The sequence below is a fragment of the Suillus subaureus genome, assembly GCF_016647635.1.
Source record: "Suillus subaureus strain MN1 chromosome Unknown BJ212scaffold_252, whole genome shotgun sequence".
In the NCBI taxonomy this organism is placed as follows: Eukaryota; Fungi; Basidiomycota; class Agaricomycetes; order Boletales; family Suillaceae; genus Suillus; species Suillus subaureus.
The window spans coordinates 15,344-24,697 of NW_024538808.1; the positions used below are offsets into that span (position 1 = coordinate 15,344).

The following is a 9,354-nucleotide window of genomic DNA, read 5'->3' on the forward strand; positions in this document are numbered from 1 at the left end:
GTGACTGGTCGTTTTTATTTGATGAGTGTATTGTACATGCAATTTTACGATTTTTTTTTTGACATGTGCGATGTTCGATGTGTGGCACACCTCAGGCCTCAGTTTTTGACTTGTTCGAAGTGAAATCGACGCGAAGGCCAGGATGCTTCATTGATTAATCTATTACGTCTTCCGTGTGCGGAGGTCGATCATTTAATCTATAGTAACCTAGAAGTGCTGCAGCAAGTGGTCTGACCAGTCAGAATTTCAAAGCGACATGGCAAGTTAGCGTGCGCGCACTTCGAGCTATCGTGGGATAATTATATTGCTGGATTAGGTACATAGAGGAGAACTTCTAGTATTTCTTCCTTCAGGTGTTGGTTACTTCATGTCTTATCTGCGCGGTTGGTTCTCGCTTGATACCTCGAGCTCCGCGACCAAGGTTGAGCCCAACGACTCCTACCCAAATCAGCTACTTCCAGTCCCACAATTCCATGAAGAAGATGAGGACGATGGATCGGACACGGCAGGTGAAGACGACTCACCGCCTGCTTTCCCCGCGATCAACAGTGCACAACGTGCTGTCTCGTCTTCTTCATCTTCAGACACATCCAGGGGACTCAGCATACCAAAGATACTCACTGACTCTGCATTGATGCCCCCACCACCTGTACCTAGCCTTGCTATACGCCAACCAGGTATTCCGCCTCCACAGAGCTCATCATCTCTTCTTGCACCTATGACTACGACTCAACCACCCAAACGACTTTCCAGACGTGATAAAGTAGCTTTAGCGCCAGGATTTGGTCCTCTCGATTGGGGAAACCTCAAAGCATCTGGCCAGAACCTACGAGTAAGCAAGTCGATGCCATCTTTAGTACGCAATGTAGTGAGATTTCATCAGGGAGTTGATGCATTAATGCGCATCCCACCATCTGTGCTTAAGTTACATAACAAGAAGGAGGATGCTTGGACAGCGATCAATGGGAAGGTTTATAATATCACACCCTACCTCCCATATCACCCGGGTGGTGAGAAGGAGCTCATGAGAGTAGCGGGTAGAGATGGAACCAAGTTGTTTTGTGAGTACTTGTGGTATCTTCGTATGGGCTGCATCATTGAACGAGATAACTTAGCACTGACACACGCGTGGGTAAATGCAGACTTCATGCTTGATGCATGCCTGGTCGGATTCCTAGTCTCAGAACCAAGCTCATAATAGATCGGACATGATGTTGCATATAATTGTTTAGATTGCGTGGATTAGAACTGCAGGCTGCTATCGATATCTGTACCCAATTACTTGCTGTGCTACAACGGGCGCCGCATAGGCACTATGGTGTACTTTGCGTCTAAGCCGGACCGCCACAGGATGGACATCTGGGCTAGGTGGCTGCTTGTATGTTCTCCTTCTGCTAAATTTAATGCAAAGCCCTAACATGTGACTACAAGAGTTGATCGCAATTGTGATATTCAGCGTCGCAACTCAGTACCAGACTATGGAAATCTACCATTGCCTTGATTATCGCAATGGAAGCGTCGCAACGCGGCCAAAGGCACCTCTGGTACCGGGTCGTTCGTCGAAGAACGCAAAGATATGGTCACAAGGGGGCTCAGAATACCTGCTTTGATTATATCGCATCCGAAAATGGCAAGGGAGTGATGTGGTTGCGCCATAAGACCTTCGACTGGCACCACATTCCGCATTAAGTTTCTGGGAGTGGTCGCCTGACTTCTTTGTTCCGGTATAAAGGACGAGGAATGTACAATGCAGAAGCTGATATCAGGTTCTTCCCTTTTAAATCACGACGACATGGCACCAGTAGCTACCCGCGAGGAAAGCGGCAACGGAATCATCGGCAATGTCGCAGAGTTGAAGAAAGCTCAGGCCAATAAGCTATTAGACCATGAACCCATGTTCATAAATCCCTTCTACTCGCCTAGTGCTGGGAACGAGAACGACGATGACTACCAATATGCCAAGTACAAGGTGAGCGACTTTGAATTTCAATCTCGGAGGCAAACGCTGATGCTTCACCAAGCCCCACTTTCCAATTGTGAATTGGAAACCGCTCACGGAAATTGAGGTCACCGACCGCGGCCACTTTGCAGACTCGAGCAAGGCGGCTCTCTTCAGTGCTGCACAGAACGTGAAACACCTTACACCCACCATTGGCACAGAGCTCGTTGGTATTGACCTCCGGCAGCTAACGAAACAGCAGAAGGACGAACTGTGAGTATTACATATCCACGGCTGCAGCTATGTTTGATGAATCTATCATGCCAGCGCCCTTCTTGTTGCGGAGAGAGGCGTTGTTTGTGAGTGAACCTAAATATGCCACAAACAGGTCTCTTGCTTGACTGACCAACACATCCATTGCGTAGTTTTCCGAGACCAGGAACTCAACATCCACGAGCAGCTTGACATTGCTAGATACTTTGGACCCCTTCATAAGCACGCAACGACCCCCGTCCCTCGAGAACCAGGACTTGAGGAGGTTCACGGTGAGTCAGATTGTTCAAAAAACTTTGTAACTGTTAATGTCATCTTTCAGTTGTTTACAATGACGCTGCACGACGCCCTGACGCTAGCGCGTTTTCGAAGATCGAGCTTTGGCACAGCGATGTGACATATGAGATCCAACCACCGAGTACCACGTCTTTGAAGGTGATTACTGGTCCCGGGTACGGCGGTGACACGCTCTGGAGCTCTGGGTAAGTAGCAGAGGATGGACCGTTGTGCAAAAAAGTTATACTGATGATTACGTACAGTTATGCTCTTTATTCCTCCCTCAGTCCAGGAATGCAGACATACCTCGAGGGTCTTACAGCTCTGCACAGTGCGGTCGCGCAAGCGGAGGGATCCCGCGCGGCCGGCCTCCACATCCGTCGCGAGCCCATTGAAACCGTACATCCTGTCGTTCGTGTCCACCCAGTAACTGGCTGGAAGAGCGTTTATGTCAACCCTGGCTTTACTCGTCGCATACTCGGTGTCCCAAAATCTGAATCCGACACCATTCTCAATTTCTTGTTCCACCAAATCGCTGAGAATGTCGACTTCCAAGTGCGCTTCCACTGGGAGCCGAATTCAATTGCGTTCTGGGATAACAGGGTCAGTACTGTTTCTACTCAACAAAGAGCATAGAGTTTGACCAGATAGTAGGTTGTCACTCATACCGCAACTTTCGATTTCTGGCCTCAAACTCGCCACGCACTCAGAGCTACGCCTCATGGCGAAAAACCTGAGTCTGTTGAAGACTACGAGAGCCGGACAGGCAAAGTGGCGAAAGATCGCCAGATTGAGATCTGGAAGGAGCAGGGAATTGAGATTCCTCAATCGAAGAAGGGTCCGTCTCGGGCACGCGGATACAATGACTGAAGTGTCAGTCTATGCTTAATTGTAGAGTAAGTATAACGGGAGTCCAAGCCATCGAGAGCTATTTGCTTGGCAAAAGCCTTTGATCCAAACAACCCTGGGAAAATCGGAGACGGCGAGGCTCTGACTGACTCGGAGAAATCTGCTATCAACGCGGCCTTCGCAACCAGTCTTCGAGCATACCATCCGCTGCTATAAATGTCTTCGGAGTTCCCGTCTAAGTCGTCAAAGAACAGAGGACTGACAAACACCGACTTTCAAGTTGAGCTCGACAACCTGAGCGCATAACAGATGGGAGTTCAGCGCCATCGAGTTTATTGCGAACTGGACTCACCTTAATATCTGACAGAGGTGATCATACTCGAGGCTTGTTGACGTCGTAATTGTTTGGGCGTCCCTCGTGAATCAGGATATCCTGCCCACCGACAACTGCAGGCATTTGCCTCTGCCTGGCAGAGGCAAACACTTCGGAAAGTCAGTCATACAACCCTCCTCCCTGATAACCTACGGCTCTGCTTGTTGTGTCTGGTAAATCACAGCCACCTGAAGGTTGGCCACACCTGGAAGACGCTCAATCGATTAGAACCACCAACCCAAGAAACGAGATATTTACAGAAGAATCTAGCTCTAGTGGGTGTTCCATCATCAATAATGCCATCAGTAAATTGTCATTGCAGCACCTTCTCTATTTGGATTGAGCAACGTTAATGGTATCATAAAATGTCTGCTAGTTAGCCCATTTTATTGCATTAAAATTACAGCATCGCCTGACAACGAACCAGTCTACACGGTAAATCAGTGACTTAGTTCACGGCAATCGCCAAACTACCAGTTTGTCGGTAGATGCCGAGCCTGAGCGGGCCATAGCCGAGCCGTGGTGGCACTACTGGTCGGCATCAGATGGGATCAAGTTAATTTCTCGGGTATGCCTCGGACATTCATTCTGCCAGTTTCCTCTTCCTTTTTACTAGGGAACCGCACAATTATTAAACATGCTGCTGCTCAAAATTCAAGTATTTGACCAGGCGTCCAGCGCCGCTCATAGTAATGCAAGGGAGGTATGTGCGACCCATTTTTTCCCTCGCACAGATATAATTCATTTAACTGTAATATCAGTATGCCACAGGTATACATTGTTTCTCGGCTGTGAGGCTCACGGTTGTAGTCAGGCTTTGAGTATCGTCATGGCCCATATGGCAGGAGCCAACCACATCAGCTGTGTCAGTGATGCCCTAAACCCACTGACTTGCTGCAGTCCTTCCCACTTCCGCCATTCCCAAGATGTTTCTTCGCATGATGGTACTCTTGTCGACTCGATATTACGTGTTTGCGTAACAGTGTCCCACCATTCCGCAGCCGGATCTGTTATGATGGAAACGAATGCTCGCTCTTTATCGAGGCTATGTTTTCACATGTGGTAGACCCAGGAAGGAGTGGCTTTATTTTATGTGATCGAAGTCTCGGTGGTACTAAATGCTCACCCGGAATCACTCAGTTGCCGAAATTAGGATGTTCGTGTTTCAACATTTCGAACTATATGGTCATTTCTCCTTGTTAATTGCCTTCAGATACTAGGTCAATCAAGACAGGAACAGGTATAATGCGTGTGATTATGCTCATTTCGGCCTCACAAGTGCTGGATGGTTCTATATCTAGCACGAACTCCTTCGTCGTACGTCCACCAAGTTCCCCGCTCTTTTGCACCGATCCTCTGATACTCATACATCCTCTAACAGTCATAGTATGACCCTAGTCTCAGACGACCCTGGTTGGTGGCCGTTAATCAATTCATATCGTGTTGGCAGTTATTTTATAGGTTCGTGGAGATCAGTCTGAGACTGTCGCTGCTGCTGATGGCTCGATCTAACCTTGAATATGGTTTCGCAGTTGCCGCTGTCGTTGCAGTGACGTATGATTGGGGTGAGGATGATAATATTAAAGAACTGCCGATTTCTTACAACTATTACAGCACTTACATTCGGACAGGAGGTACGTTGATGTATTACCGGAGCAGCCATCTCGCTAAGAATGATTTAAGGTCGAACTGATCTGGGTGAGCAGAACCTTACATCGGAGTAACAAAATTGATTTGCGACAGAGGCAACGTTGGTCACTTATGACCGTTCTGTATCTGAGTGTATGTAGCTTGCAATATAGGTGTGGCTGGCAACTTACGCCGACTCTTGAAATATCCTAGGTCCGCTATCTTGGAATGTTATTTACGGTGTATGTTCAGAACGCTTAGCACTGTTGTTGTACTAATGAACCATATTTTATAATCAGCTTGAACATACCGAGTATGTCTTCTCACATTCGCGATCTTTGCCTCTTCTGACTGCAACATACAGGCAGTCTTTCCGACACTGTTGTTGACAGATACAGTGAGTCTTCTGCAGAGGCCAGCTATTCCCCTCCAACTGACCGTGGTGCCCTGTAGGAGTGAGTATGATTCTTTACTAACTTTCTGGTTCGCTAATGTCTGCCACGCTATACTGCCGCAGATGTGAGTCTGGTTGGAGTGTGTGCTACCCGAGGTTGGTCACTGACTGGACTCGTCAGGCTGGATTGTGTTCATCATAAGTGATTGGATATATGTTGGGGTGAATGCAATGCTGGGGGGTGAGCTTTTGCAGTTGCAAGACCACAGTGATACTTGACTGAAACATCTCGCAAGTCATCATTATCGCTCGGTTTACACGCCATGTATCAACGATCCAGAAAGATCCTGATATGCCTCGTCGTTACCTTCCTGGTTAACAACATTTTTGGTGTGGTGATCGCCGTGATGATGACGATGTATACATCAGCGGGTACGCTTAATTGTGGATCAAAAAATTGTATGGAGCTCATTGATGTATACCAGAGGAACTCATCCTCTCCGGCACCTATCAGTGCTCGATTGCCTCTGCGGGAGATACCCCGCTTCTGACTGCCATGAGTTGGATGGTTGGCACTGTGTGGGAGGTCTTTGCCCTGTGTCTCGCAGTCTGGACTGCTGTAAAACACTTCCGTGAACTGCGACAACATTCGGCAGGAGGAATTGTCGGAGACTGTTTCAAGGTGTTGATGAAAACTCACATGTTTTACTTTTCGAGGTGAGCTCATGTTGTGAATATGGTTCTCTTATTCTGCTGAAGGATTGGACATGATAGCTTTGTTATTGTTTCTTGTCTCAGCCTCATAAACGAGTTTGTCTCCAACGATCCCACCGGTATGCCGATCTGTCACTGACCTTTGTATGCGACCACGGTTAATCATTTCTATAGGACGAATTTGGTGTCTTCAAATTTTACAGGTCGTGCAGGCGTTCGTGTTGGGACCCCGCCTCATCCTTGGTGTTCGAGAATATCACGCGAAGCTCGTGGCCGACTCCGACGCAGCAACGGGCATGACCTCAATAGCTTTCCAGGAGCGCGTGCACATATCGACTGGCAATGGTGTGTAGCACGGGGGATGCTCGATGCAGTTGACGGTTGTCTGGCGCTCTAGAGGGAGCAGGAGAATTTTATTTTCGCTTGATTCTAAGTTTCGTTTGTGGTATTTACTAGTTATATGGTGCATGCGGCGCCTGTAAGCTAATTTATGTAGTTGGCGTCAACGGCGTGAGTCGGGAATATTCATGATGTCGACTACATTAACTTCTGCATGACGGATCAATGTCACGCTTGTATTTGAATGGAGGTAAGATAAGACGTGATGTCTGATGAGCTGCTTGCTGTTAGCACGCGGGACCTTGAGGACCTCTGGTAGACCTCTACAAAGTTTTCGCGATATCACTCGATGAGATCAACATGTCACTCCTTGACAACTCGCTTCTTCACTTGCAAGCTTGTCATCGTTGTCGCACCGCTACCATTTGAATCTATATAGTTATGCGCGCCACTCAGATTGTACATTCCACTCGTGTACATGTTGTAATATTTGCTACTGCCAAACACTGCGCATGGGCAGTTTTGTGCACTACGCAATTCGATCACGCATGTCGGGTGCGGCGTCTGGGCGTGTGCAGACATGAGGGATCAATCGATCACGATCTGCTGAGCGCTGAGTCATCTAGGACGTCCTATGAATGACGTTGTGTCCAAGCCAGTCTATCTGCGGTTCTACACTCTGAATAACACTTAAAGAGCGCCCAATACCCTGTCGAATTCTCTGTCGAGAAGTTGCTTTCTCTTATTCCGAAATCGTTTGAAGCCCTGAAGGTAGATCCACTTGCTTATATCCCGACCACATGTCAAATTATGCGACATTGTATCATAAACATGTTACGAGAAGACCACAAAATGTTCAGATGTAGTTCCTAAAGTACTCTAGTCGAAAAAATCTTCAGAACGTGTAGATGAACTGTATAGTTCTTCCTCTTTGTCAGTCCTCGAACATCGCAAACAAAAATGATACGCACATGATAGTCATGGGCTCTCGGAGCCCTCGCCGTTAATTGCATTATTGAAACTTAGGCAGCACTTTGCCAGACGGAATAGTTGTTTTCCGTCTCGATCGATCGCAAGTGACAGTGGAGTAGAGATGCCATCCCGTGCTTTGGCACCCAGAAAAGCACCAAAGTCACGCAGGGCTTTTGTGCAATGGCCGATACGTCCTGAAGTCTCTGTGTCCGTGTTGAATGATCTTCAAGCCCTTGTAAGGCACGTTCGTAGTCGAGTATACACCGGATCAGATGAAAGAATTTTCCTCCGTCCCGCTCAACAGCCTCCAGAATGCGCTCATCCGTTTCACTCTTGCCGAGGCCGTCAAGCCAGTCAGCAAATCTGGAGCAGAGTGACGCGATCTCTGCATCTTGGCTTGAGCTTGAGAAATACGATGATCCTTTGGAAGATCCAAGTCCATCGCTCTTAAAGCCTTCACCGTACTAGATATTTTCTCCGAGTCAGTGTAGCGCTTACGTAGACTTGAAAAAACCTACCTGTTTCCTTGGAGGCTGGCGTCCGGTGGATTTGCGAGCGATATTCTTCTGATGGCGTTTTACTCCCCCGGGAATGGAAGCTGGAGTTGAGGGGGAGCCCAACATAGAAACGTGGATGTGTGGCGAGCGTGAAAGGTTGTCGTTGATCATGAAGGCTGCTCGTCGTCAGTACGAAGTACTAAGCAGGTACTCGTGTTTAAGGCGCATGTTCGAGTCTGTACACGTGGGACTTCGGAAGAGAGTTACTGTTATGTAACAATTGTAAGCGTGTGTTGCAACTACCTCAGACATGGCAAGTATCATACTCAAACATTGTCATGTACGTCGCACCTTATGCTATGAGAGGTTGAGTGCACCATGAATGGCACTCATGTCTCTTCGAAATTAGGTACGAGACCTCCAATATTAATTATCAAGATTCAGTTCGATTTCGAGGCTAGAGATCTCTAGAGGGAACGTTCGACCAGTACCAGCAGTCAGGCTCTCACACCACAAGCGCACATTTAGCACTGCTTATGCAATCCTTCGTCCTTGTCAATCATCCGAATCGGATTCCAAGAACATCATCGATAGATGGGATGAAGCTTTCGGAGACTCGGCAACCAATGACCGAGGGTATGTGACAACCACAGGGTATTGCCCATGCCACCAGACTGCGCCTGATCGATCGATAAAGGTCCCACTTCTGGAATCTGGACAAAAGGTGCGTGCAACAACCTAAACAAGATGTCCAGACTCATCTCGGACCAGCAAGCGTGGCCACTCACTGGGCATATGGTGTAGCTGGTTATCACATCCGCTTAGCACGTTGCTTGAGTGCGGGGGTCTCCGGTTCGAGTCCGGATTTGTCCACTGTTTTGCTCAAGAGTCGGAAGCCCAGTACTTTGCAACGCAACATATAAAATGTTTTGTCGAATCTTCATCCAAATCCAAAAGATCGGTTGGCATCTTTCCTTTCTTGTGATAAACCAAATACCTATACACACACATGGTGTAACTTCGATTTAACCATCCTTACTCATTCATAACGCATATATAACTCCTGGTCAGAGTTGCTCGGACTACAACAACCACATCA

The 9,354-nt window shown here is 47.7% G+C and overlaps 1 non-coding gene across 1 annotated transcript; it reads left to right on the forward strand.

Moving 5' to 3' along the window:
- Positions 1 to 9,044: 9,044 nt before the first annotated feature.
- Positions 9,045 to 9,128, forward strand: BJ212DRAFT_t144. The gene has a single exon. It is a non-coding gene; the product is annotated as a tRNA-Ala (tRNA).
- Positions 9,129 to 9,354: the final 226 nt, after the last annotated feature.